Source organism: Chenopodium album, chromosome 7 (assembly GCF_948465745.1).
Source record: "Chenopodium album chromosome 7, dcCheAlbu1.1, whole genome shotgun sequence".
Taxonomy (NCBI): domain Eukaryota; kingdom Viridiplantae; phylum Streptophyta; class Magnoliopsida; order Caryophyllales; family Amaranthaceae; genus Chenopodium; species Chenopodium album.
Window position 1 is genome coordinate 177,347 of NC_137840.1, and position 5,409 is coordinate 182,755.

Consider the following 5,409-nt stretch of genomic DNA (forward strand, 5'->3'; position numbering starts at 1 on the left):
ACGGAGACTCCGGGTGGTTGGAGCTCCGCCTCCGACGGTCAAGTTAGTAACTTGAAACGGAATAAAGAGAACGGAAATTTAGGTGGGTATCTGCTCGGATTCCAAGCTCAGATCTTTCTCTGATGTAAGAGAATAAAGGTGTAATAAATGATTGAATCCGTCCCCAAAGTGGGGGAATATCTCCCTATTTATAGGGTCATTGGAGAATGTGCCGCTATTTAGGTCATTTGACCTAGATTTTAGTGGGCTGCGCCATTTTACGGCGCTCCTAGGGATTTGGGCCCTTGAAGGACGCCATTTCAGAGGCATATCTGAGGGCGCCAAGTGTCAAGAGGATGTTGAGCCACATGGGCCATCCTGAGCTTGACACGTGGCGACCTCTCACTGGTCCACGTGTCTAGGGTAAAAATACCCTAAACAAATGGTAATCACGAAATAATATAACTAAGTCAATGATAACTTAACTTAAATAATTTGTCAATTCTTTGACCATGGTTTAGCAATTAAAGTGCAAAAAGACACAACTACCCCCATTTAATTACCCCTAACCCCCTTTCTTCTTCCTTTCGATCTCTTTCCCCTTTCATCTTCCTTTCTCACCGCTGAAACCCCCTTCCAGCCACTTGCGCCGCTGCTGAGCACCCCCGGCGCTGCCTCACCTGTAACACCCCCAAATTACTCTCTAATATTTACAATAATAATCCAACTTTAGGGAGTAACATGGGAGTATTACCGCCACGTGATTACGTACGGCTTAACAGAGTTTTGCAGTGGAAAATAGTACTTATCTTTCATTAATAATAATAGTAATAATAATAGTTTGATACACTTTCAAAGTTGCTACACCACTAATACTATGTATACTAAATTAAACTAGGTGATCACCGCTCATCATTCCCAATGCAGCATATAGTTCATGTTGTCCGATCGCCATCACCTATCTACTTATCAAAATGATAAGTAGGGCCAAGCCAATACAAAACAAATACGTATTAGCCAAAATGCTAAGTATATACAAATGCTAGACATGTAAAATCAATTTAATTAATTAAACATGCTTTCGAAGGGATTTAACTTTAATAAATCATAATTTATCCAAACCATTCCTGTATAGAAATTCATGTATAAAAACTTGTCAAAAGAACCAATTTCCGAAATAACCAACTTTCCAAAGATAATTCCGAATAGGATGTATCAGTCTATATTTTCATAAATCATTTTCCTATCTAAGTGTGCACACCCCCCAAGCTAGTAACTCCTTTATATAGTGCTATCAAGGGGAAAGACTAGGTCATACAAAGTCCATAGTCTTCAACTTGCTCCGCATAGTGGGAGTTAAAAATCCAAAGATCCAAAGGATAAATCCTGATAAATAAACTTTCCAATATCCCATACTCAGGATAAATTAAAACAATAAAACTTCCTTGAATATCAATGCAATAAGTTTATAATCAACCATATAAAATATTTTAACATTTGAAATTTAAACGATTAAAACATGCTTCACCGAAATATATTTCTCAATTATTTAAACATGGTTCGAAATCACTTAACATGTAAAACACGTTGCATATAAAAGCCACTTTCTTAAAGATCTAGCCACATGTACGTACCTTGATCTTTGAACACAATTACGAAGCTCCTAATTTCGAACCCGAAATTCCTCCTATAACAAACCAATAATCCTAATCAAATACTTTTCAACCCATAGACACAAGGACTTAGACTATCGACTTTGACTAGTTGTGCATGAACAATTTATCATCATAACCCTTTTATAAAATTAACACTTGTTTTTATAAAATAAATAATAATAACGATAATAATAATTATAATAACAATAATTATAAAAGTAGAAGTAGTAGTATCATATATACGTAGTAGTATATGACTTATATATGTAAGTAGTTAGTTGTTGCTAGCTAATAATAATAATAGTAGTAGTAGTAGTAGTAAATAACTAAATTGTAAGTAGTAGTAGCAAACATATCAACAGCAACAACTATAATACTAACAACAACAATTATAATAATAGTAATAATAACAATTTTTAATAATAATAATAATAATAATAATAATAATAATAATAATAATAATAATAATAATAATAATAATAATAATAATAATAATAATAATAATAATAATAATAATAATAATAATAATAATAATAGGAAGTAGTAGTTGTAGTACGTAACATGTGAGTAGTAGTAGTAATAGTAGTTGAGAGTAGTAGTAGTAATATTAGTAGTACTTAGTAGTAGTACTAAAATGAGAAATATATGGCTGACTTACGGTGAGCAACGCAAGGAAGGGGATGGCAACAAGGTGGTGGTCGAATGGCGACGGTATGGTGGCAGCGAGGAGGTGCTCGTGAGGAGCTCAAGACCACAAATGAAAGCTAAAAGGAGGTGAGTATGGGGGAGGAAGGAGAAAGGAGAAGGAAAGTAAGAAGAGAAGTAGGAGATGTGATGAAAATAGCTCATGTTCCATGACTATTTATAGCCCCAACTCAGGTACTATTCCAACCGATTTCATAAATGCTGCCAACCCAATTAATGCAGCCAACCTAATAAATGTTGTTGGCCTAATAAATGCAGCTGGCCCAATAAATGCTGCTGACCCAATAAATGCAGCCGGCCTAATAAATGTTGTGAATATGAGTAGTATTAATATAAGGGTTGATTTTGATTACGGAAGGAGGAATAATTTGGTACTTGTTAGTTTGACTCGGAAGCAAAATACTGGAGGTTGAAATTCCGACAACTTTGAGTGGACTCATATAATTATAAAGCGTAATTATATCTTTGTAAAATCATATATGGACTTAAATAGATATTTTTTGTATAATAACATATTTCGGAAAAATCCATAATTAATAATTAGTAAACGGCTTAAAAATACGGGGCATTACATCACCTCCCTTCCCCGCATACTCGCCCCTGCCCACCACCCTTCCCTACATCCCCTGCCCTTACCTCGGTATTGTTTTCCCCGTCGAAACCCGACCAGAAAAAACCCACCACCTTCCTCGAAAACATCTTAAACCCACACTCAAAATTACCATATTCGACCCCAAAAATCCATCAAAATGAATCAGACCCTCGTTCCCTCCCTTAATTTTCCTTGCTCTTCATCATCACAAATGAGCATCATCATCATCATCTTGAAGTCGTTCGATTAAGATATTTGATTTTGGTTTGAAAATTGAAGCTTGCGGCTGCAAACTGAGTGCAACGGAGGCTGTTGTTGGACGAATTTGGAGGCGCTGGTGGTTAATTCGGTGGCTGGGGTGGTTGCAGTCATAGTGGCGAGGTGATTGCGGTGGTTAGCTGCTGTTTTGCAACTGAATGGTGATTTGGTGGTGCGGATTTGGAGGTGGTTGACTGCGGTGGTCGCGCCGCTGTTGTTTGGGTTAATTGACGAAGCTAGTAATGTGGGCGTGGTGGTGGTAAGTGAGGGGAGCAAGCTGGGCGGCTCGGGGAGGGGGCTGGCGGTTGGCTGGTGGCTAGGGAGAGATTTGGATTTTTTTTTTAAAAAAAAATAATTTAAAGGGTACTAATGTAAATTTATAATTATTTAACCCTAGTTAATCGTTTAATGATGTTTTAATATCATTAAAGTTACCATTAACTTAGTTATATTATTTCGTGATTACCATTGATAATCAAAGTTTCATCCTTTACTACTGAGAAAAAAAAAAGTTTGTGATTACCAGAGAGAATTTCCCTAATATTTTTAAAAATTACATTTTTTAAGGCAATTTTTTTTTTTAAAAAATACACTTTAATAATCACAACTATTGCTGGTTACTTCTAACAATAACTAAGGTTTATTTTTAAAAAAATTCCTAACTATGCCCTGAGTTTGCCTCTAGTAGACCCATTCGGTCAACACCAAGTCAATGGCTTGCTGTAACAGGTAACCAAAATGCGTGTTAGCACGTGATTGGTCTAAATTTTAAAAAAATAAAGTAAAAAAAACAAAATAACCCTCATAGCCACCACCCCCTCCTCTTACGTCACCGCAAAACACTAGGGCCAACCCCCTAACCTGTTTGGAAATGGCCGGTCGTCTCCCCTGACCCTCGAAAATGGCCGAAAGGCCCTTCCTAACCATAAAAACCACCTTAGCCGGCCCATTCCCACCCCCAAACCACCGAATTCGACTGTCGAAACTCCCACTACCAAACCACCGATTGGACCATCGAAAACAACCCTCCTCCTTTCCTTAACCCCCGAATTCAGCCCCCTGGGTGGTTTTGAGGGTGTAGGATGGGAGGAGAAACGACATTGATATTTTTTTTATTATTTTTTTTATTTTTTGTTTTCCAGCGAAGGGAGGAGAGTGGTTTAGGGGGTTGAGGTGGATCGACTTTGTGTTTTTTGGGGTTGGGAGGGTCGATCGGCCATTTTTTGGGGGGTTAGGGAGGTGGTCGGCCGGTGATTGGTGGTTTTGCGGGTTAGCTTAGGCTTTCACAGGGGGGGTGAAGAGAGGAAGGGGTAGCTGGGTTGTTTTTTTTTTTCTTTCCTTCTTTTTTAATAATAGGCCAGCCAAAGCGCGCGTCACGCATGGGATGGTCAGCACTTTCGGCTTAGTTATTCTTGGCTTGTGTTTGCACTTGACATGGAGTTAATGAGCTGATAAAGGAATGCCTCTCTATTGCTTAGCATTATTTTTTCTTGGCTTGTGTTTGCAATTGACATGGAATAATTAACCATCCATTGCCGAGGGCTCTTGTCTTTGATGTTGTAGTATATTCTGGGAAATCTAATACAACAAACTGCACCCTTATTTAAGTAGTGAAAAAAAAAACCAATGTGCTGACACTTCATATAGGAATTTATGATACTACCTCCGTTAGATATTAGTTGCAACTTTTTTCAAAACGGGTTGCTACTATACACAATAGTGCCATAAAGAGTGCCATGTAGAAAAGCATTATTTATAGCAAGTTGGAACAATTTCCAATCATTTTGTGCAGCAAGAGAAACAAACACCAGACGTTTGACATTTTGACAACTTAGAGAAAAAGTTTCTTCATAATCAACTACACATTTCTATGTAAAACCCTTTGCAACAAACTAAGCCTTGATTTGTATCCCATCAGCATTCTTCTTTATTCTCTAAACCCACTTACATCCTATGGATTTCTTTCCTTTGGGAAGTATAACAATATCCCATGTACTATTCTTGTTGAGGGTAGAAACTTCTTTGTCCATGGCATCTACCCCAAGAAGGATCCTCTGGTGCTTCTTTATAACTTGTTGGTTCAACAAGTGATTGATTCACACATATTGCCAGCTGCGTGCTGGTTTTCAGGAAGAGAATTAAAGGAAACCAAATTGCACCAATGTTTAGTGACAGATAATCAGAGAAATGAGCTGGTGATCTGCTGACTCTAGAAGATTG

The 5,409-nt window shown here is 37.6% G+C and overlaps 1 long non-coding RNA gene across 1 annotated transcript; it reads right to left on the minus strand.

Annotated features, from left to right (window-relative positions):
- Window positions 1–455: 455 nt before the first annotated feature.
- Window positions 456–2,465, minus strand: LOC145640736 (uncharacterized). Its single transcript, XR_014114965.1, has 2 exons — window positions 2,293–2,465; window positions 456–941 (listed from the first exon to the last, which is right to left on the minus strand). It is a non-coding gene; the product is annotated as an uncharacterized LOC145640736 (long non-coding RNA).
- Between the last annotated feature and the right edge of the window lie 2,944 nt (window positions 2,466–5,409).